Source organism: Boleophthalmus pectinirostris, unplaced genomic scaffold (genome assembly GCF_026225935.1).
Source record: "Boleophthalmus pectinirostris isolate CB_2022bp ecotype Guang Dong unplaced genomic scaffold, ASM2622593v1 HiC_scaffold_6, whole genome shotgun sequence".
Taxonomy (NCBI): Eukaryota; Metazoa; Chordata; class Actinopteri; order Gobiiformes; family Gobiidae; genus Boleophthalmus; species Boleophthalmus pectinirostris.
Window position 1 is genome coordinate 7,424,687 of NW_026571447.1, and position 24,996 is coordinate 7,449,682.

The 24,996-nt window shown below is 39.7% G+C and overlaps 1 protein-coding gene across 2 annotated transcripts in view; it reads right to left on the minus strand.

The window, feature by feature from the left end:
- sema6e (sema domain, transmembrane domain (TM), and cytoplasmic domain, (semaphorin) 6E) overlaps window positions 1–15,318 on the minus strand; it is a 501,529-nt gene extending 486,211 nt beyond the window's left edge. The window contains exons 1-2 of one of the 2 annotated variants that reach the window (XM_055163313.1): window positions 15,238–15,318; window positions 14,311–14,466 (exon numbers count right to left, since the gene is read on the minus strand). The gene's annotated coding sequence lies outside the window, so the exon portion shown is untranslated. Of the gene's footprint in view, window positions 1–4,539; window positions 4,711–14,310; window positions 14,467–15,237 lie in introns of those variants that run through there. The other variant, XM_020924606.2, reaches the window with a different exon arrangement.
- Window positions 15,319–24,996: the final 9,678 nt, after the last annotated feature.

Below are 24,996 nucleotides of genomic sequence, written 5' to 3' on the forward strand. Positions count from 1 at the left end.
TTTTTATGATACAGGTATTCTTATCCTTATTGGCACAGACTTAGCCACAGCCGGGAATGAACAAAACCCAAGCTTAGGTCATGTTTCCCTACATTAAACACCATAAACAGCCTCCTTACACTTCCACTTGCGAACATGCACCACTTTCACACACAATGACAAAGGCCTTGTTTATTCTCCTCTCCAGCGCTAGCACGAACCAGCCACCCTCAAACCGCACCACCGTGTCCTCTGGGCTGCACAGTCACTGTACAACAACATCACCGCAAGCTGTTGGTGGCCTCCTCCGGGCTGCAATCACCCAAGCAACCAGAGAAAAACGTTGGAAATGTTGACAAGTCAGGTAGAGCTGTGCAAATAATCTAGATTTAGTTCAAACTGCTTCAATCGTTTCTAAACGTCCATAATACGTAAGAGTCTTTTATTGAGAGATCTACAGCCAGCTCTCTGTCAGTGAAAGTGTGTGGTTTGGAGCAGAGTTCAGACCTTGGAAGAACATTTTTGACTTTTTAGTTGTTTTAAAACTCCACTATGTAAGATTCGCTATTTGCTTAGGGTTGTTCCGAGCTGCAATCACCCAAGCAACCAGGGAAAAACGGGGAAATATTGAAAAATTACTAACAAAAAGGTAGAGTAGGTATGCAACGATATGTAAAATCACACAGTATGTTATAATTACGAGATATATTTTACTATGTTACAGAGATGCTGTAATTGAAGAAATGCTGGTTTTTCCTTTTAAAAAGCCTTGGAAAGCCACTGGAAGAAGACATTTTTAGTCTTTTAAAGCTGAACTATGTAACTTCTAAAGGTGGAGTGCCTGCTATTTACTCATCTCCATGGAGACGAGCAAATAGCATTTATATGTTTAACCATGGATTATTATCAACAGCACTTGAGCTTTTTGGATTTGTGGATCATCAGAGAGGGGAATCCACTGTATACAGACTTATATAAAAAGCCTACCGTTAAAACTCATTCCTTAGAGCCGACTCAAATCATCCACTTCCTCTCAAAAAAGTTTCCCATATAGCCAGTTCTGAAGGCTTAAAAGAATATACATATTCAAATATAAATGATTTTGTAAGAAATTTAAGCAATGTGATGACAAAGAACAAAGAAGGTTATAAGAAATGTATTTTGAATGATGGTGCCACAAAGAAAATGTAAATCAAGCTCTAATTTTCTTACGGTCGTTGCCAAAAAGTGTATTATATTCACAACTGTGTAATCAAAACCAGTAAAATAACTTAAAAACATCATAACTAAAAATTTCTATATATTACAAACTGACCCTTCATTGGGTGTGGCTTTTAAAAGACCCCTAGTGGTGTAGAAAAGAGGAAGAAACCTTAGAGACAGAATGGTACATTCCTACCTTCCTCCAAACCAGACTACATCAGTCCAAACTACTTTGACTCCTATCCCTGATGGTAATCACCGCTGTGGTGGGTGCAGTCAGTGCTACTACACCTATCGCTGCAACAGCTTTAAGGATCCTCACACTGGAAAAGAAATACTCAAAGGAATTACATCCTGTAATACTGAATCTGTCATTTATATGATCATCTGCTCCTGTGGTAAAGCCTCTGTGGGTAAAACAAAGCAGGGCTTTAAAAACATGTACTGCAGAGCATAGAAGTACCATCAGATGTAAAAATATGAACTATTATCCTGTGGCAGCTCATTTTGTAGATTTCAACCATCCCAGCTCTTCCTTAAGATATATTGGCAATAAACATGTAAAACTGCCCTCTAGGGGAGGGAGTCTCAAAAAGAGAGCATTTCTGGATTCACCAACTTAAGACTCTTGCTCCCCACAGATTTAATGTGGACTTTGACCTAAGATGCTTTTTGTGATATGGTCAAACTATTTTTGTATTTTATGAGATGTGTTTATGTAAATATCTAACAGTTTTTCTAGTTGTAGAGTGGGCTGATCTCACTGGGTAACCTCACTTTGGGACCTCCCATTCGTCGGTGGGGATATGAGCACCTGCACCGGCAACCATTTTGTATACTGTGGTTCAAAGCAAGAAAAATGATCTGATGAAGGCTTTTTGCTGAAACAGAATTTAAAAATAAAAAAAGCTTTTGGACATCGGCCGTCTGAGTGTGCAATGCAATTTTTTCACTTTTAAATAGCTGTTGGTTGCGTTTGCACCTCTACGAGAACTTTGGTGTGCGTTTTCTGTTTCACTTGACTTTAAAAACATATGAGGCTTCTAATCGCAATCCTTCAGTAAAACCGTATTTCTATTTTTTCCCCCCAGAATCATAAGCAAAGCAGAAGCAAAAACTTTAACCAGGCCTGCGCTCGCCTTAAGACTTTTTTAGAAGTTCAAGTAGCAAAACAACTCTCCCTTTCAGCTATGAGAAAAAAACACAACTAAATTGAATTCTGTACAAAATGCTGTTTGTTTCTACATAGAGATTTATTTATTGTTGAAATGTTCTTGGGCTCATCTGAAATCGAATACGCGCCCAGGGAGAGGGGAGCAGACCAGCGTCCCCATAAGCCCTATACGCCTGCAGCCCAGCTTCTATTACACAACAAAGCAACTCGGAGCAAGCACAGACCCCGGGGAATCCTAGAAGAGTAAGAAATACATCGCATTCTCATCTCAAGTTCATATTTAAAGGAGCCATGACACAACTTTTATGAGCTTTTAAAAGGTGCGTTGCGTAACTTTTCTGGTGGAGGGTTCGTGAAATGCTTTTCTAAATGACTATGAGATGTTAACTGCTTTGTCTGGAATTTTTCACAATACGGTAAAACATTTCTATTTTCATGGAAAGCAAACCAGACCAAGTTACAGGTCAGATCTATGGAGAGGAAGAATGCATGTTCTTTTAGGTGTTTTTGAGCTATAAAACCACCTGTAATTGAATAAATTTAAACTAGAGCTGTTTAATGTCATACTGTGGAACATTCCAGGCACAGCAATGACAAATCTATAGAAACAAGCAGATGACGGACCCCGAACAAAAAAGTTACATAGTGCATCTTTAGCCATATTGCATTTTTACTCAACATAAGACCTTAACATACCTTAACATAGACTCAATACCGATTTTGATGCCTAAATGATCATTTTAAAAGCTTTTTTTCTTTTTTTTTTTTTCTTTTTAAATACTGTAATTCTAAACTGAAAATTATAGCATTTATTTTCTTTTTTTGGTCTTACTAGTTCTATAAGACTACTTTTTTTCAGTTTCAACATTACTTTTGGTATTGTTTAGTATCAATATATAAAAATTTCGATATTTTTCAGCTCATGCATGTTTGAGTATTCTTGCATTATCCTGCCTAACCCCCATCTCCACCTACTGCTCTGTGGATAACTTACTTCAAATTATTTTAAAAATTCAAGCACCAGGTCATAAATTTAAGATTCAAAAATGTCACATCGGCGATTCTCAACAATAAAAGCAAGTAAATAAGAAATCTGTCACGGTAAAGCGTCACCACGAAGACGCGGGGACCGACCAATTCTGCAATTTTACACAGAAACTCAGTGAACCACTTTCTATTATTACGTCGTTTTCGATCAATATTGCGATTTACAATGAACCAAACATAAAATACCAATGTAAATACGTTACAGTTCAATACTAAATGCACAACAAAAATCACCATATGTCCTCTTTAAGTTCACATCGGTCTGGCTGTACGCTTGTTCGCTTCGCTACTCCAATCCTGCGAGCAAAAAAAAAAAAAAAAAACCTCGGACCTGTAGAACAATGATCTCATCGCTTTCTGCTTGCAAGTTTGGCATGAAGACAACAAAACTACCAGACAACAAGCATCGTTTTGCACGCAAACCGTACACGCTACAGACAGTTTCAGATACAGCACAGTCATCATTGTTCCTTCTATTATGCTGTCACAAGCGGATAATATGGCTCCGAAATAACTAGAAATGCATTGTCCAAGTTCTGATCCGTCCCTATACGCAGAATCCTGAGCTTTGACAGACAAGGAATAGAACGCGGGGTGTTTTTCGTCGTAAAAACGTGTCAAATTAGCGGGAATTCGCGCGTAATAAAAGAGAACAGCGCGTTTAATGAACAGCGGTGTTTGACGCGTGATTGTCACAACTTATCGTGCAATTTAGAACAAAATACTAAGACAACAACAATTACAGTATGTTTGTTTAGATGCAAAATAAGCAAGTTATTAAAGCGTTAAAGAAATGCGTAAAAAAAATATGAAATTGCACTGATTAAAAGCGTGATAAATGCGTTTTAAAATCATCTCTTCTAATTGATAAGGAAGGTACCGTTATAAACAAGCTCCAAACCCGCAAATGGCTTATGCAAGACATGCAATTTTACTACAAATCAGCGGTGGAAAATCTCAGGGATTACAATGACACTCCAAATTAGTGAAAACTAGCAGTTCCAGCGTTCAACTTTTTAATTTGGTATCTCGCGGCAACGCCAAAAACTCCTAATTAGCCAAGTACGTACGGCACAGCTGCGGCACACGCAACTCTCTGCCAACTACTGCAACCTGAAACCGATCGTTTTTATTACCTTATTCCCTTTGTTTCCCGGAGACAAAACGTCGTAGAGTCAAAGAAAGGATATTCACGTCGAGATGGATGCGTAAAACCGCGCTGGTAAATGCAGCCGTAGTTAGTTTACGCGTAGTTTGCGTCGCCGGAGCGGATAGTATTCCCAGTAGCGGTGAAAAGGCGCCCTCCTCCACCGCTGTGACAAGACTGAAGTCAGGCTGGAATCACAACACTCCGGCAGGCGAACAAGACCCGCCCCCCAACGCTTTTTGACAGGTGCTCGAGCCAATGACGGGCGAGATGAGAGACGTGGGTCGGGTCGGATTGGCGGAGAGGTTTTGGAGCGGTTACGCAGGCCCCGCCCCGTCCAGATGTTGAACGTCTAAACACCAGGATGTCTAATAAATGAGTTGACAGTACGAGAGCTCGGGCAGGCGTTTGGAAATGGGTTTAAAAAGCACGAGAGGAGGAGTGGAGGGTTAAAATGTAGACGGCTAACCAAAACAGCGCGGAGATAAGAGCAGCGAGTGTTATGTAACTTTATATTACACCGCATATCATATAGACAGTTTCTTCTTCTTATCATGTCTATTAAAATATTTCTGAAAACAGGTACATTTACAACATTTTTGTGTAACTGTAAAAAATAAAGAAATAAACCTACACATAGTTTAATTTTTTAAACTTTTTTTTCCTATTCATACCTATATTTTTTAACGAGAAATATTTAAAAGGGAAAGATATAAATAATAAAATATGCAATAATTATATGCCGTTTCTGGGAGAGTTTCGAGCACCATAATTAAAGGACCCATATTACAATGTTTTCTGATCTATGTTATAATGTAGCCTGATTCATCAACCGGTTTCACTTCGTGGAAACTGTCTGACCTCGCAGCCTTAGGATTTGTTCTCTCGACGGTAGGCAGGTACTTTTCTTATTTAACCAATCGCTGCTATTTGGTCGTGATGTATGTAATGCGGCGCTAACGGGGCTAACTCATATATTAAGCTTTTCCCAAATCCTGTAGGAAGAAGGGCAATAACATATTTCCCCTTGGTAAAATTCACCAAAAATTCTCTCTTTATTCCGGCTTTAAATCCTCGATCTTGGGAATCGCTGCCAACACAGAATGTATGGCTCTTGGCTGATTGGCTGCTGCCCGGACTTGCACTTCCAGGGTGCTTGCAAATCATCTAGTGTATTTCTATTCCTGACCTAATCACGGGAGAGAAATTAAACTGAGCAGAGGGCACTAGGTGGCACCAGCCTGACTAGTTATAATGCTGTTTCTTTGTCAAAACAGACCTGGAGTTGTGTTTTGTTAAGTTGACATGTTTAACTCACAAACCCTGCATATTTAGGCTGAGTTTTTCTAACAGAAAACACCATGGTCCACCTTGTGATGCCAGGTGGTAATACAATAAGTGTTCTAATGTGTTTTTAAACTCCATACACCTTCACCAGAATCATTTGAATAATTTCAGCTCTGCAATTTCCAATATCTACTAAATTAAAAGGTAAAAGGCAACTACCAATACGTGACATCACAAGATGGAATAGAGCATTTTGAGGTCTGGTATGTAGACAGACTATCAATAAACCATTACTTACATCTGTGAATGAAACAAAACACAACTCCAGGTAAGTTTTGGGGAAACATTATAACATGGTGTAAAGCACACAAGAGTCAATTATGCATAATATTTAGATTTAAACCTTAAAATCCTCCAGCTATATTAGTTATGACCAAGACTATGGTTGGTTGTCCCAGCGGGATTGAAGGATGGGTCAAATGCAGAAGATTCCTCTACCTATGAGGAAAATTTTTGGTTTCTATGGATATGTAACTGCTCTGCCTGGGATGTTCCACAGTATTTATTCCATACTCAATTGCGGGTGGGTTTATAGCTCAGAAAAACAGGCATTCTGATTGAGCGGGGTCTCCACAGATCTGACTTGTAACTTGGTCTGGTTAGGTCTCCATAAAGATAGAAAAGCTTGGGCCTGTTTACATGAGAACACTTGCGGGTAAAAACGGCAAAAGATTTTATCGGAAGTGCTTTTTGTTTAGACGGTGACGGCATTTTGGTGTTTCAAAAAGCAAAAATCTGAAACCACCCTCCAGAATGGAAAAGTTCAATACTCTCCGCAGTAGCTTTTCTGTCTACACGGCCCAAGACGCAAAACTCATGTACACGTTTACGTCACATACATCACCACCTAGCGTCACCACCTAGCCGCCTGGCATGCATACCCAATCGAATTCCACACACTTTTGCATCACTGTATGCACGCAGATTTCCTCCTGAAAACGCTCGTCAACAGCTCGCGGAATAAAAAGTGAAGACGCAGCGCTACTTTTGCATCTTCTGTTTAGACAGTCATCATATAAACGTAGCCTTAATGGCATACTGCGAAACATTCCAGACAAAGCGATAACATCTCCATGAAGAAAAGCATTTGGCAGACCCTTCACCAGAAAAGTTACACAATTCACCTTTTACATACATTCAAAGTCACTCATTTGTAAAACTTTGATGTCAGCGAACATTTAGAGTAGTATAATTCTACTAAAATACATTCAGCTCAGCACGATTATTCATTTACAATTGCATTAGTGCGATATAGTTGCCTGAACAGCCAGTCCTCCATTCCTCTATTTAAATGCATAAGGTTCTGGAAAGAGGCCATGGAGTAAAACAACTGTCCTTACTTCAGACAAATGGACCTTGTGTTTCTCTGATTTGTTTAACTGCTGATCTGGAATCACAAAGACAGAATATGGTTCCAGACCCACATTTCTCTGTAAAGGATTATAAAAGAGTGTGGTTTCGGCAGACCAGGGAGTGAAATAGCCTTTTTAGGTTGCATAAAACAAGTACTCTAGAGGCATTTACTGGCTTCAAATGAGATGTTATAACTTTCTTTTAAACATAATTAGGATATACTGTAAGTCAGAGGGTTTAGACCTCCTCCTCTGTTTTGAATCGTGTGTGTGCGGAGCTCAGGGAGGTTGTGTTCCCAGATATTTGCTTTGTGATCTCAAAGCACCTAAGCTCTGCTGACTCTACAGGGGCTCATTATGCGTAAATGCCATGACCACTGGCCCATTCTCTACATTCATTTAAGAAGTTACTTTATTGTTCACAGACTGGAAAGCACAACTCTGCACAGGTGAATCACACACTGTTTCTTAGTGTTAGTCACATTGTTTAAAAGTTACACAGCCTTCCCAGCACTGCCAGTGATTGATCCTAGTCAGCGCCAGTACATACTATTGTTGTGTCCTTGAGCAAAGACACTTCACTTATGTTGTCTGTGTATGAATATTAGGGATGTAACGGTACAAAAATCAAGGTTCAGTACATACTTCACTTTTGAGGTCACGGTTTGTTTCATTTTCGGTACAGTATGGGAACAAAATGCAAAACCATTTGCTTGTTGTTTGTGTGTTTATTAAACTAACAATTTGTTTTAACATTATACAAACAGGAAAATAACATATAAGTTAAATAAAATATTCTCAAATAAGCAACAAATATTATAAAAATTGATTCCTTGTAAACAGTAAAAACGTTTTAAAAAGTAAAGCGCAGCAGTAACAGTTCCAGCATGAAGTTTTACCCAATTTTCTAAATTTTAGGGAGGGGCAGAGATTCCGTGCAGGCAAAAGGCGAAAGTGAGGTTGGGGCGCGATGACCGTACTTTTGTGAGGATTCACATGGTTCGGAGGGATGTAGTCAAGGCGGCCACCGTAACTATAAAGTTGCAGGAAACACTGCCGCCCCAATCATGGACGAGTTCCTTCGTGAATATTAAAGAGCAGAGCCTCTGTGTAGCTGCACATGTAGTCTCGGAATGTAAACACACACCAATTGAGCGAACATCCCATATCAAAATGGTTCGGCACGAATACACATACCGTTACACCCCTATTGAATATAGAGTAGTGCATATGAATGTAGTGTGTATGAATGTATATGAGTGATCAAATATGTTTTTTTGTATTGAACTGTATGTAGCAAGCTCGTCCGCAGCCAAGGGGGTGTAGTCATTGCTGCTGATCTAAAAATGAAACAAATAATAAAATAAAATAAAACAAAAACAAATGTCTAATGTTTTCCTCATGTTGCCTATTAAGTTCAGAATGAAATCACTGTATTTTTTATGCAGAGGGATATCAGTCTGGTCCCCACGCCCTCTGACGCGTCTCCTGCCAGATTCAGATTATCAGAGTTGACTTTTTTAGTTCCCTGTGATGCCATTTTTTCCCTCTCTCATAAGCAGCTATATTGGTTTTGATATGGACCATGTGTGTCCCAGATTGGCAACTCCTGTCGATCACTCCCATTTGAACTCCGGATGATTCAGCAGTAGACCCAAGAACTCACTATATTACAACCAAAATCTGCATTTTATCAATATAAATGTTAGCTGCCCCATCCCATCTGTATTAAATATTATAGACCTAAAGGATGTTGTGATGTCACCTGAAGCCCACCAATAGGAGAAGAGCGTATTTTGGATCCCGGGCAAACCTTATGCAGTTGAATGCCTCTCCTAGTAAAATGAGACTGTGCTGTACATATGTCTCAATTCTCTTTCCTCGCTTCCTTCTCCCTGATTCCTCTCCTCGATCCTCCATGTTTCTGCTGTCAATCAAATGTGTCATATTAAGTAGTGTCCCAAAGAAAACCTCAGAATGATAGAGTAAACATGAGGGACTCTTCAGGAGGTGGATATCAGATAAAACAATCAAACTTTAGTGGTCACAGTGAGGAGTTTATGTCATCCATCTTCGCTGTCTTCTCTGTGGGCGGGACTTCCTCACCCATTTCCTGCAGAATTGACAAGTGGAATCAAGGAGAACGAAGCGAGGAAACAGAAATGAGATGTGGTTATGGATTTCTTCAGATGTGTTATCTGGATCTGGGAGATTCAAATCACTGTACCTCAAGTCGTAGTTCCCAGGTTCACATGCATTTTGAAAAATCGGTTTAAATTAGACTAGACCAGCGAGTGCCAAGCCAATGCTGATTCTGCGTTTATAGGTGTTGGAAGATAATCCAATAAATGAGCGTGGACTCAGCCCCACTCATCTCCTACTTTCATCTTTCCCATCACCGCTTCCGTCACTCCTGTCCAAACGTCTTATGGGCCATTTCAAAAAGGAGCAGGAAAATAATAGGCACACTATAGTGTCCATATATTACAGAAGATGCAAAGTATTTAAAGATCGATTTATGTTTAAATTTGCCAGAGATTTCAATCAGTTAAAGCAGATCTGTAATACAAAATCAACTTTTCAGAGACTATACTTTCTAATTTAACCTCTCAAGGTTGTATTTTCGTAAAGTAGAGATGCTTAATGTCATATTGTGGAACATTTCAGGCAGAGCAATGACACAGTCATAGAAACAAGCAGGTGATGGACACCCATCCAAAAAGTTAGACCACTTTTAAAGGGACAGTCCAGAATTTGGACATAGGACCTCATTTCCTAGTTAGACAGTGTTGGAGACGTGTGGAGACACTTTATTAAATATTCCATCCAGTCCTTGTATTTGCAGAGGTCACTGGTGCTAGGCTAGTGCATGTCAATGGCCATAGTTATCCTGCCACTAAAAAAAAAAAAAAAAAAAAAAAGTATAATTCTGTTGCTGCTGAAAAAATAGTCCCTCAACATGCTGCAACGATTCATATGATGCAACATAATTTTTATTTCACACATTATTCTATCAACACATTTACACGGACAGCCTGGTGTAATAATAGATTTGTTTCGGGTGTTTTGTGGAGTGGGTAAGACTGTTTTTAATGGCAGGCTAACTATGGCCATTGACATGCACTAGCCTAGCACCAACGACCTCTGCAAATACAAGGACTGGATGGAATATTTTTAAAAGTGTCTCCACACGTCTCCAACACTCCGGCTCACTAGGAAATGAGGTCCTGTGTCCAAAATTCCAGACTGTCCCTTTAACTAATAACGTACTCCTAAAGGTGCATTATGTAACTTCTAAGGTGAGGGCCAGCTGCTCGCTTGTTATTTGCATGGAATGTTCCACAGTATGGCATTAAACATATCTGCCTTGCATGTATTCAATTACAGGCATTTCAAAGCTCAAAAAAAAAAAACATGAATTCTTACGATGTTTTCTAACGACGGTTTGCTTCTCCAGAGATCTAACCACTAATCTGTCTCCATTTGTGATAACCAAGTTTATTTCCCTACTGAATAACATTAAAAGGTGAATCAATTACATTTCTGTGGAGACAAGCAAGCAGCAAACCCTTTACCAGAAAAGTTACACAGTGCACCTTTAACTGTAACAAAAAATAAAAAATGGAGAACTGGAGCATGTTAGTTTAAGTCTCCTCTTCTCTTCAGACAGATATAAGGCAGAGACTTACCAGTATCCTGTCAGAAGTGAAGAAGCTGCTTGGATGAGTGGTGAAACATATTTTCTCTCAAAAACTTTTGTAAAGTTGACAGAATTCAATTTTCTTTTGCCATTCTCGGTAGTGGTTACACGAGGCAAGGCTTAAAATAATGTCAGTGGAGTGGTAAACAGAATACAGGATAGGCCATGTACCAGAACAGAGTGAATCATGTTTTTTCATATTGGCATGTAAGTAAAAGTGTTATGTGGGGGAAAGAAAACCATACATTGGGGATCAGATAGTTAAAGGGTCCACATTACGGTATTTTCTGATTATAATGTTTATATTGGAACAGAGCATTTTGAGCTTTGGAGATGTACACAGATTAATAATAAATGGCTACTCAAATGTGTGAATGAAACACAATGAAAAAAAAAAAAAAAAAAAAACTCCAGATATGTTTTTGATGATTTTGAAGCTCACAAGAGTAAATTTCCCATAATATAGGACATTTAATGGGCTAGGTGGCATGGGTCCTTCATGTAGACAGGTTAATTAGTACTGAGCTATAACTTGCCATTACAAGGTCACAAATTTGCCTATGGACTTGATTTTTTTTTTTCCCTCCCCAAGTGTAACAATTTGATTATCTAAGACAATGCCTAATCTCATCTGACCTTAGAAGCTAAGTGGGGTTGGGCCTCGTCAGTACTTAGATGGTAGACCAGGTACTGTAGAAGGGTGGTAGTGGCTCTACCCTTAAACAACACACTTCAGAGAGTGGGGGTAGGTTGGCAGACTGTCCATCCACTGACCTGAATGTCAGCATTTAAACCCCTCATTAGCTCAGTTGCTAGAATGGTCATATCCACTTTACCCAAAAGCTGGTGGTCTGATCCCAGTTCCCACAGGTGTTTAAAGGTGCTCACTCACCCTGGTATATGCATGTGACATAGAAAAGCATTTTACTGTAACGTCACCTTTAATTGGGCATGGCAGTTTTCTAACGCGGAAATCAAACTATTTTTATTAAGTGGTTTTACGCGATTTAAATATTGCGATTTAAACTTATTTATTTTAACTTATTTAAACAAATTCTACACCAGAAGTAAGGATGCTATCAGGCTGAATAAAGGGTGCTATCGGGCCTTGTTGGCTCGTGGGACTCCTGAGGCAGCTGATGGGTAACGACAGGCCAAGCGTGCCACAGCTTGTGCGGTCACAGAGGCAAAAACTCGGGGTTGGAAGGAGTTCAGAGAGGGCATGGAGGAGGACTATCATTTGGCCTCAAAGAAATTCTGGCAAACTGTCCAGCGCCTCAGGAGGGGAAAGCAGTGCTTCACCAACACTGTTTACAGTGCGGGGGGAGAGCTGTTGACCTCGACTGGGGGTGTTGTCGAATGGTGGAAGGAATACTTTGAGGATCTCCTCAATCCCACTGTTACGAAGAGACTGGGGACTCGGTGGCGGACTCGTCCATCACCCTGGCTGAAGTCACTGAGGTGGTTGGCAAGCTCCTCAGTGGCAAGGCTCCGGGGGTGGATGAGATCCATTCTGAGTGTCTTAAATCTCTGGATGTTGTGGGGCGGTCTTGGCTGACACGTCTCTGCAACAACGCACAGCGGTTGGGGACAGTGCCTCTGGACTGGCAGACTGGGGACCGAAGGGAGTGGAGGAAGTGTCCAAGGTGAAGGAAGTCTGCGTGTCCCTGCTTACACTGCTGTCTCTGTGACCCGGCCCCGGATGAGTGGAAGAAAATGTATGGATGGATAAACAAATTGTAACATAATGATTCATGGGTGTTGTAGATTACAGTATAGTATCGCAGACACGGGTACAATATGTCTTCTTTAAACGTGTACAAGTTTCACTTGCTGTGGCTTAAATCTGTAGGTATGATCTTTTTAAATAACATTTTTTGTCAGTTGACCAGTGTGCAACAAATTCTAAAATGCTAATGATCACAGATAGCACCACTGCTTAATTTGTACATTCTTGCGCCGAAAATATTAAAATTTAATCTTTCCGAATATCTGCTGATAACAGGCTTCAAATGGATTCTAATTTCAGTCTTGCAATTCCCTCGACTCTCAGCCTGCCGCCCAATCACATAGGGGCAAATGTCAAGCTGTTTGCATTATCATGATCGGACACAACAAAGGCCAGTCAGGTCTGGCCTCCAAACATGAGCCTCATTCACGAGTGTGGCCCTGAGTGAAAATGAGTCTAACACCAGCTCATGTAATTCTACGGGGATCGCCACAGCCCGTCTCTACACGCTGTCGTCTGCAGTGGATAGAGGAATAATTACATGTGACTAAAGGCAGGTCATGGCTGGAGATATTGGTCAGATAATGGACACTGAGACAAATGGGCTTAAAGACATGTCCAAAGACTGTGTGTAACAATTCGACGCAGCTTTATTTATGGTGGAAAAAAGGTCCGCCACTTACTTGCTTGTATAGAGATGTCATTGCTCTGCCTGGCATGTTCCACAGTACAACATTAAACAGCGCTACCTTACATTTAATCCATTACAGGTGGTTTTATAGCTCAAAAATACCTAAAAAAAAAAGGCATTCTCCAGAGATCTGATTTGTAATTTGGTCTGGTTTGGTCTCCATGAAGATAGAAAGGTTTAATGCTGTACTGTAAAACGTAACATTTCAGACAAAGAAATAGCATAACCATGAAGAAAAACTTTTGACAGACCCTCCACCAGAAAAGTTACACAATGCACCTTTAAAACAGAAGTCATGATGAATGTGGTCCCACACGCATAGAGTGTATCAAATGGTTCAATAACTCTTATCCAGTGGCAGAGTGAGCAATTAGGGAGCCCTAGGCGAACTTGAGTTTGGGGCCCTCACTATAATGCACTGTTTTTTAAATATATTTATTGTCTGTTTTTCCCCATTGTTCTTCAGACACGCACATCTCGATTTATTTGATTTATGGTGGATTGGAAACTTGTCTTATTAGTTAGGTTGCCTACTAGATAACCAAAACTGAAAGTAGTTTTATTTTTTTGCTAGTACAGTTACACTTTTGTTTACATCCATTAAATATGATTATCATTTTTTTTCTTATGATTATTGTTTAAATGTAAACTATTCTCATTTAATGTCATATTGAGAGAAAATCAAATTGCTCTGAGGCCTCAGACATTAGTGGCACTGAGAGCAGTTGGTTGGGGGCCCCTCCAGGTTTGGGGGCCCTAAGCAGCCGCCTACTTTTGCCTAATGATAGTGCCGCCTCTGCTCTTATCTGTAACAGGATCTGAACAACCCGCGATCTCATATAATATTTTACTAATGAAAAATGTGTATATAATGTATAAAGACTTATATTATGCTATTTTCGAGTCTATGCTATAATGTTGTCTCCTCATCACAAACATACCTGGAGTTTTATTTTCACGTCCTTGCAAATCAGGGAGATAGGACACAGCTCCAGATGCACTTGTCTTCATGCAGTTTTGTTTGTGGTTCTGGCAGGTCAGGTGATATGGTCTCATCCCAGTCCCTTCTGGATTCACACACGTTTAACACACAAACCCTGCATATTTAGAGTTAGATATTAGAGTTCTTTTCTGAAACAGAAAACAATCTGTTCCATCTTGTGATTTCATGTGGTAATACAAGAAGTTCTCCACTGTGTTTATAAGCTAAATACACCTTCACTAGAATCATTTCGATGAGTTTGGCTCTGGAATTGCCAATTTCTACTCAAGTAAAGGTTGAATGTTGAACCCAAAACATGCTACATAGGTCTCCAGGAAGAATAGCTGATACACAAGGTCAGGTAAATATAATTAATCAGTGAACCTGCCCTGTTAAGGTTAATATATATTGTGCACTGTCCCTGTCTCATTAAAATAAATAAACTAAACTAAAAGGTAGCTGTTAACTTGAAAACTACCACTACATGATGACATCACAAGGTGGAACAGAGTGTTTTGAGCTTTGGAGACGTAGACAGACTAATAAAAAAGGATTACTTCAACATGTGTGATTGAAACAAAACACAACTCCATATGCAGTTATAAAGAATAACAAATAAAACAATGTAATTATTTTGTATATGATTATGGAATGGAAACACAATTATACTGAAATAAAACCACCATTACCTCAGCTTTTACAGAGAGAAATTACAAACAGATATGAAATAAACAGTATTTAGACTGTATATAAAGTAATTGCGCATACACACAAAACATCAGCCAAAACTAACTATGTAGCAAAACTATTCAGTATTTTAGTATAAATATGCACAAAGGATTGAAAATATGTTCTCTAAAGCTCTAATTTAACATAAAATACTTACAGGTGAAGCTTTCTGTAAAACAACAAAGAAAGATGATTACATCAGACAGCTGTCAGCCATTTCTCAAATCTGTGCTCCATTTCTAACTCTACAGCAATTAACAGTGAACACAAGCATTAAACAACACAGTGCCTCCTGCAGGTGGAGGGGAAAACTACACCAGCACACAAGTAGAATTCCAAACTAGTGGTCCAAGAAATTGCTTAAATAAGAGTAAAGAAGCATTATATAAGTAAAAAAAAAATGTTTTAAACGTAAAGTTAAAACCATACTTCAGCACATTCTCTACAGACATAGCCCTAGATGTTTTATGTGGAATATTTTAGCCAGAGGAACAACAATGAACATGGAAACAAACAGGTGGAAACACTCCTTGAGATGAAAGAAGAGTCAGATTTATGGAGATGCAAACCTGAAAACATTTACTTAAGTAAGAGCACTGCTACACTGTCAAAAAAATAAATATGAAGTTATGTTATATCAAAACTAATCCAAGACATTCAATTATATAACGTATTATTTAAAGATTACTGTAGGAACTATGAAGTGCATCACTATAAGAGTAACAAAGGCACACTTAAATCACTTTAGATCCAATTTTCTTCAGTTGAAATTTGTTGAATTTAATGTGTGAAATTATGGCAGTTGTTAATAATATTTGTTTTATGAGGCTGTTGTAATAACTTGGACACTTTACTCATTTGTCATGTGATGAGCTCTGGCTGTAGGGTAACTGTAGTGTAACTGTAGAGTGATTGTAGTGTGACTGTAGAGTAAGTGTAGTGTGACTGTAGTGTGATAGAGTGACTGTAGTGTGACTGTAGTGTAACTGTAGAGTGATTGTAGTGTGTCTGTAGTGCGATTGTAGTGTGTCTGTAGTGTGGCTGTAGTGTGACTATAGTGTGATTGTAGTGTGATTGTAGAGTGTGACTGTAGAGTGACTGTAGTGTGATAGAGTGACTGTAGTGTGACTGTAGTGTGACTGTAGTGTGTCTGTAGTGTGACTGTAGTGTGATAGAGTGACTGTAGTGTGACTGTATGTAGTGTGTCTGTAGTGTGATTGTAGTGTGTCTGTAGTGTGACTGTAGTATGTCTGTAGTGTGACTGTAGTGGGACTGTAGTGTGATTGTAGTGTGTCTGTAGTGTGACTGTAGTGTGATTGTAGTGTGTCTGTAGTGTGACTGTAGTGTGACTGTAGTGTGATTGTAGTGTGACTGTAGTGTGGACTGTAGTGTGATTGTAGTGTGTCTGTAGTGTGACTGTAGTGTGAATGTAGTGTAACTGTAGAGTGATTGTAGTGTGATTGTAGTGTGACTGTAGTGTGATTGTAGTGTGTCTGTAGTGTGACTGTAGTGTGATTGTAGTGTGAATGTAGTGTAACTGTAGAGTGATTGTAGTGTGATTGTAGTGTGACTGTAGTGTGATTGTAGTGTGGCTGTAGTGTGACTATAGTGTGATTGTAGTGTGATGTGTGTAGTGTGACTGTAGTGTGACTGTAGTGTGACTGTAGTGTGACTGTAGTGTGTCTGTAGTGTGACTGTAGTGTGATAGAGTGACTGTAGTGTGACTGTAGAGTGACTGTAGTGTGACTGTAGTGTGACTGTAGTGTGACTGTAGTGTGATTGTAGTGTGTCTGTAGTGTGACTGTAGTGTGACTGTAGTGTGACTGTAGTGTGATTGTAGTGTGACTGTAGTGTGACTGTAGTGGGACTGTAGTGTGATTGTAGTGTGACTGTAGTGTGTCTGTAGTGTGACTGTAGTGGGACTGTAGTGTGACTGTAGTGTGTCTGTAGTGTGAATGTAGTGTAACTGTAGAGTGATTGTAGTGTGATTGTAGTGTGACTGTAGTGTGACTGTAGTGTGAATGTAATGTAACTGTAGAGTGATTGTAGTGTGATTGTAGTGTGACTGTAGTGTGAATGTAATGTAACTGTAGAGTGATTGTAGTGTGATTGTAGTGTGACTGTAGTGGGACTGTGTAGTGGGGACTGTAGTGTCTGTAGTGTGAGTGTGATTGTAGTGTTGTGACTGTAGTGTGACTGTAGTGTGATTGTAGTGTGTAGTGTGTAGTGTGACTGTAGTGTGTCTGTAGTGTGACTGTAGTGGTGACTGTAGTGTGAATGTAATGTAACTGTAGAGTGATTGTAGTGTGATTGTAGTGTGACTGTAGTGTGACTGTAGTGTGTCTGTAGTGTGAATGTAATGTAACTGTAGAGTGATTGTAGTGTGATTGTAGTGTTACTGTAGTGTGTCTGTAGTGTGAATGTAATGTAACTGTAGAGTGATTGTAGTGTGATTGTAGTGTGACTGTAGTGTGTCTGTAGTGTGAATGTAATGTAACTGTAGAGTGATTGTAGTGTGATTGTAGTGTGACTGTAGTGTGAATGTAATGTAACTGTAGAGTGATTGTAGTGTGATTGTAGTGTGACTGTAGTGGGACTGTAGTGGGACTGTAGTGTGTCTGTAGTGTGATTGTAGTGTTTCTGTAGTGTGACTGTAGTGTGATTGTAGTGTGACTGTAGTGTGACTGTAGTGTGACTGTGTGTGATTGTAGTGGGACTGTAGTGTGATTGTAGTGTGACTGTAGTGTGTCTGTAGTGTGACTGTAGTGGGACTGTAGTGTGACTGTAGTGTGTCTGTAGTGTGAATGTAATGTAACTGTAGAGTGATTGTAGTGTGATTGTAGTGTGACTGTAGTGTGACTGTAGTGTGAATGTAATGTAACTGTAGAGTGATTGTAGTGTGATTGTAGTGTGACTGTAGTGTGTCTGTAGTGTGAATGTAATGTAACTGTAGAGTGATTGTAGTGTGATTGTAGTGTGACTGTAGTGTGTCTGTAGTGTGAATGTAATGTAACTGTAGAGTGATTGTAGTGTGATTGTAGTGTGACTGTAGTGTGTCTGTAGTGTGAATGTAATGTAACTGTAGAGTGATTGTAGTGTGACTGTAGTGTGACTGTAGTGTGTTTGTAGTGTGACTGTAGTGGGACTGTAGTGTGATTGTAGTGTGACTGTAGTGTGTCTGTAGTGTGATTGTAGTGTGACTGTAGTGTGTCTGTAGTGTGACTGTAGTGTGGACTGTAGTGTGACTGTAGAGTGGCTATAGTGTGACAGTAGTGTGGCTATAGTTTGACTGTAGTGTGACATGTGTAACTGTAGTGTGACGTGTGTAACTGTAGTGTGACGTGTGTAACTGTAGTGTGACGTGTGTAACTGTAGTGTGATGTGTGTAACTGTATTAAACTGTCGGCAGTGAGCCCAAGATAAACTCCCTTTGGGGAAAATAAAGTCGATCTTTATCTTAACCAAATGTAACTAAGTACTGCCCACTGCTGTAATCATGCGTAACCCCGACTAACACAACGTTTAGCTTCTCCAAAAAGAACATGAAGTCCTCTTCTTGTCTATTCACATGGCTCATAAACCAACGCGCAGCAGTAGCATGTATACATTAGCATACATTAATGATTACTGACAGCGCTGTGGTGAATAAAGACACTTGTTCTCTCGGCTTTATGGACTGTGCCTTCCTCAGAGGAGCCAACACAAAAGCTGCCTTGTGCGTGTCATCATTATGCCCCATTCACAGTCCCCAGTCTCCCAGTCCTCTGCACAGCACCCAAGGGTGGGTGGGGAGTACTTAGTTACATTTACCCAGTTATATTTACTTGAGTAACTTTTTAAAGAGGGGGTAGTACACGTGTATGGGGTGTTAACTGCTAACACATGAAATATTTGGATCACCACATTTTTATTGTTTTGAAAATGGTATATTCGCAAAAAAACCCCAAAAACCTCTGATCCCTTTGCTCACTGCACTAAGTCACTCCCCCTTCAGAGCACTACACATTACAAGTGGGCATCCCACTAATGAAACTAATGCACATCACATCAGGTTTGTGAAGTTGTAGTGTACTGTTTTGCGCCATGCTTTTGTATATCAAACTGCTAACTGCAAGGAGGGTTTGAATATGGCCTGACAGAGATCGCTATATTATTCAAAAGGCATGATTTTGATGAGGGAATTTTATAATATGGTAGAAAGCTCAAAAAAGTTGGTTGTGCATAAAACCAGCACTTTAAAGAAATTGTACTTTTCAGAGTACCATTTGGGTGTTTCCTGTGACTTCCACTCCAGTGCGACTTATATACTAAAATTTTCACACTGACAGCTGCAAGAGGGCGCTCTAGACTTGTGTGTCAGTACCTGCTACTCCTATTACTCCTGTACTACTGTCACTTCACTCTACTGCACATGTCTCCTGCAGAAAGAGCCTCTGTCCTGTCTGTATCTTTTCAGTCAATCGCATCATTACTTCTGTACCACTGAAAATTTTACATTTAAACAAACTTATAAAGACAAATAAGCAGACTGAACACAAATACCCTCAAAAAGAAAATGATATTTTGCAGATTACAAGCTGCAAGTTGTGAAATATGCAGCTGAAAACAGTAATCGAGCAGCAAAAAGAAAGTTTGGAGTGAGCGAGAAACTTGTGTCACCAGGAGTCATTGGATGGATCGACAAAACCTGGACTTCAGTGACAACAGAAACCATCCTGTCAGGATTCAGAAAGGCCGGAATAATTCTAACTGGAACTGATGCTGAATCTGACGACAGCTACACAGAAGAGAAAGTGGCACGCCATTTACCTCCAGAGGTCAGAGAGTTGCTCAGAAGTGACACAGAGGATGAAGAATTCAGTGGATTTAGTGATTTGGGGTAAGATGGAGAGTTTGGTAAACTTGTTCTGTTCTATTGTTTATGTTATAGTTTATCTGAAGAACTGTTTCTATGTGACTTAACAGTCTGTTGTTCTCTGTCCTCTGTTGTTATTACTACAACTTGACTTGAACAACATGAAAGGTCGGTTCCTGGTCTCTGATTTTATAAAATAAACTTCCCCCCAAATGTACAAGTTATATATGTTTTTTTCTTCTTCATTACGCATTTTTTGTCTGGTGTGATTTATACTCCGGCGCAGTCCAGTCCGGAAAATATGTTTCTTTTCTGGCAGCATACTTTCAGTCCTATTTGAGTAAGATCTTGTTTTACGTAGCAGTACACTTACTCGAGTAAAAGTTTGGGTTAGTCTTCCCACTGTAAGACTGCATGCTAAATGACAAAAACTTCATGTTGGCAATATTACACAATGATTTGAAAATTTGTTTCCTGCACTGCTCCTTCAGCTATGATTTCGTTTTTTTGTCTTTTTTATGTATCTTTTGAAAATACCAGATTTTGTGCATTATTTAATGTTTTGTCCTTCTTTAAATTATAAACCAGATGTTAAGTCTCCACAGTTGCCCTTTAAGTTGAAGTAGAAAGTGCATGAGTAGCAGTTTTCTTAAGTACTTTTTCTACTCTTTCTTGAGTTATTTCTTCGACCACTACTTTGTAACTAAAGGTGCTTTGTGTAACTTTTCTTTCTTTTTTGTCTCCATGGAGATGTTAATGTTTTGGTTTAAATTGTCCACAGTACTACAGGTGTTATTTATTGCGCTAAAATATCTTAAAAAACATAAATTCTCACAGCGAGTGGCATCACCTCTCCACAAAAGTAACCTGTAATTTGACTTGCAAGTCTCCATGGAGATTCTTAAATTTATGGCTGTACTGCGGAACTTTCTGGGCATATCTCCATGGATACAAGCATGTGGCGGACCCTCCACTGTACCAGTTACACAGTGCACCTTCAAGTAATAATATTTTGAAGTAACGTTACTCTTCCTTCAGTATAATTTTTGGCTACTCTCCCACATCTGTGTACATTTGCACAAACAGCACGCGCACATTTTTTTTCCGAAAACAGCCCAAAAGTGACATGAGAACTCCCAGTGCGTCCGTAATAAGACGTTTGGATGCAGAGATGGTGGCTTAAATGCAGCTTTACTGGTTTTCAGTGATAGAGAAACCACAATGAGGAGATGATGGGAGGTGTTTTTCCAGCTAGTTCTTATAATTGGCATGTTTGGCATTTGCGGAGCTGTGATTAACATTTGAAAATGGGACTAGGTGAAAAATTTACAGGCGAAATAAACACGAGATAATGCCTGGTCAATTTTGCGGCGAGTTGGTTGTGACTCCAGAATTTGATAGAGTTTAAATCACAAACAAGCGATTACTGAAATGTAAAACATGGATAAATTACTAAATGCTACTGCAGGGTACAATATTATTTTATGCAGGTCAGCAGTAGAAAAAACTCTACTCTCTAATTGAGATTTAAAAGGAGTTTCATATCAGCGATGTTAGCTACACTGGAAAAGAGTACAGACTGATACTTTGCACCTGGGGTGTGACTCTAAGGCTATGTTCAGACTGCAGCCTGAAGTGACCCAAATCAGATTTTTTGACTTCTATGTGACCTGTATCTGATCTTTTAATGACAGTCTGAATGACACAGATCTGATTTTTTTAAATGCGACCCAGGCCACTTGGATATGTGCTCCTGAAACATATATATATATGATACATATCTGATCTTTTGACATGCGACTTCAGTCTGAACCGCCAAAGTGCATTCATTCACCTACGCGTTATCAACAAGCCACAAATGTCACTATTCTGCACTAAAGTAGGTGAAAATTGTTAATGAACTCCGTGTCACTGAAGCGAAGCACACCACTCTCACCACTCTTGGCTACATCTCCGCATCCACACGTTCCTTTCAACGGACGTTTCTGCCACCGCCCTACAAAACACCACGGCCAAAAACCTCATCCTTCTCCTTCTCAATCTCCTATTTAAAACAAGTAAGTTGTTCATGTTCTGGCTCCGGTACGAGAGGAACTTTAAAATCTCCAGGTGCTCAATGCTCGTGTCCATGTTTGGACAACTTCCGTAAACACAGAGCACGCTCGCTGCGGTTGACGTCGTCGTGTCCTCCAGTGCACATGCGGGACATTTTTGGGCCGTTTAATGTTCACACTGGAGATCACATACAAGTCGCATTTAATTGGAAATGTGAACAACCTCGCAAAAACTTCAGATTTCACAAAAAAATCTGAATTGAATGTTAAGCCCTGCAGTCTGAACATAGCCTAGCTGTAGGTATTACTCTGTCTGGAGCTCTGTTACTGAAATTTGACTTTATCAGAGCTTTATTTTAACACAATCTGACCAGAAACAGCTGACTACAACAGGAATTACAACAGGCGAGAAGATTTGTGCTGTTAAAGTTTTTCAGTTTGTCATTCTCAGAATTTTTGCTTAAAATCAAACACCTAAAGGCCTCCACACACTACAGGACACGAGGAGAATCTTATGAAATTTAAAATCTGCGATCACAAAGATTGCAGCAGGATAGGGCTGCGTACCACAGGATAAAAAGTTGTGAGCGTGATAGTATCAGCTTTTTCCTGTCTACAGTAAAACCACTCGCTTTGAGACTCCGAAGTGTCCAAAAGATCAGAGCACTGCACTTCTAGTTTAGATACAAGTCAAATCGGTGTTATTATTATTTGTGAAATGTGATGCAGTACTTCAGATACATGATTTTTAAAACAAAAAAGATTGGCAATAAAGTCCACAGGAAGCAGAGCTACGATCACTCACATCGATTAATGCGTTGTGTGGATGAAAACAGACACACGTGAGGAACTATCCATCCATCCATTTTCTTCCGCTTATCCAGGGCCGGGTCACGAGGGCAGTAGTCTAAGCAGGGACTCCCAGACTTTCTTCACCCCAGACACGTCCTCCAACTCCTCTGGGGGAACCCCGAGGCGTTCCAAGGCCAACAGAGACATAGTCCCTCCAGCGTGTCCTGGGTCTTCCCCGGGGCCTCCCACTACTGCCAGCTTTTTGCTTTAAATTAAGACTTCAGACTAGATTAACAGCGCTGTTTTGTGGACATTTCTATGGATAATGTGGATGAAATGCTGCACAATTTACCATTTTACAAGACGTGAGTGATAAAGTCGCCTCACCATTTTCGCCATATCCCAAGTTTGTATCTTCTGTGTCTGTTACTGTAGCGTTGTTGATGTTTGTTGGTTCCAATCTGACAGAGTGGCTTAGACTCACACTGACTCCACACACATGAGGAGCACAGCGGCTTCAGAATCGCACACAAAGACACAAAGTAGGAACCAACTCAGGAAGAACCAACTCACAGCCAACTCTTTCCTGTAGTGTGTGGCAGCGTTAAATAGTGCCATTCGTTTTGATCACAGACTCCTGAAAATGTGCTGTTTAAATCCATTCTGTATTTTGTACCTCACAGTTTTTTTATGTGCACTGTGTCACTGTGGTAACTGCTAAACATTCCACCTTTAGAAATACACGTAGAACATTCTCGGCATGATGTCACTGCAAAGGATCAGCAAGTCAACTCACCATGTGGTTTATTGTTAGATCCCTACTGAACAAATAGTGACAAGAGCAGAACGGCAGGCACAGCTCAATGTAGCTTTGAGCCATAAAAAGTGACCAAAGATTTTTAACCACACAAAGGCAACACAAAGCAAGTTTATTTGTACAGCACAATTTGTACACAAAGTACTTTACAGAATAAGAAAGACATTAAAATCACAATAGAAACGAATCAAAACGTAAATAATCATCATAAAATTAACATTAAAAGAGAAGAGAGAAGAGTGCAGAATAGATTTGTAAAGTAAGGTACACTTTACTGATACTTTGCAATGACGTCACGCTGGGGGTGTTCTACATGTATTTGTATTGCTGGGATGTTCATAAATTACCACGGAGACACAACACACACATTACCAAACACTGCTGAATAAGTTTTTAAGATTGGCTGAAAACTCAAGAATAAACACATTTTCAGAAGCTTGAAAGCAATGTGAGTTTTTGTGGTCCAGTTTAGGATTAAAATTTTCAACACAAAAGGTGAAACTGACTAAATCAACAATCGAAGCACCAAACTATTAGCCCGGCTGGCGCCACCTAGTGCCTTCACGCAGTTTCATTTCTCTCCAGCGACTAGGACAGGAATCAGAATACGCTAGTTGATTTGCAAGAACCACGGAAGTTGTAGACCACGCACCAGCCAATCAGTGAAGAGCTGTGAAGCCATGACGTCAAACTCAAGCGCCTGTCTGGGTCCTTTTTCTAGTACAGCACAACAGTAAACAAAGACATACATTCTGTGTTGGCGACGACTCTCAAGATCAAGGATTTAAAGCCGGAACAAAGAGAATGTTTGGTGAATTTTGTCAAGGGGAAAGACGTTATTACCCTTCTTCCTATGGGATTTGGCGCATTTCATACGTCACAACCAAATAGCAGTGATTGGGCAAATAAAAAATTACCCACCTACTGTCAAGCGAACTAATACTAATTTTGCAAGGTCAGACGGTTTCCACAAAGTGAAACCGGCTGATGAATCAGGCTACCAAACTATTACTTATCTCAGGTAAAAAAAAAAGTGGTATATTTGTGGTGAATACAAACTGGCAGCTGTGCTTGGACCATCTTAAGTTTGGACAAAGGTTTTTCACTCTCTGTGGTCCGTTACTTGACCAGCCAATTCAAATTCTACATTCCAGCCAATCCTACATTCTGTTACAATCCAGAGGGGACTAGAACTGGACAATAAACACAACTGCTAATTTGTATCACGTGTCTTTCAAATGCAGAAGACATCTCCTCTCCAAAATATATAACTTTTTTACCTGAGATAAATAGTAGTTCGGTGCTTCGATTGTTGATTCTGTAAAAAAAAAAAATTGCACCGTTTCGCAGTTCTTTATGTAGACTTTTCTATTTTTTATGTTTAAGCAGCAGTTATTT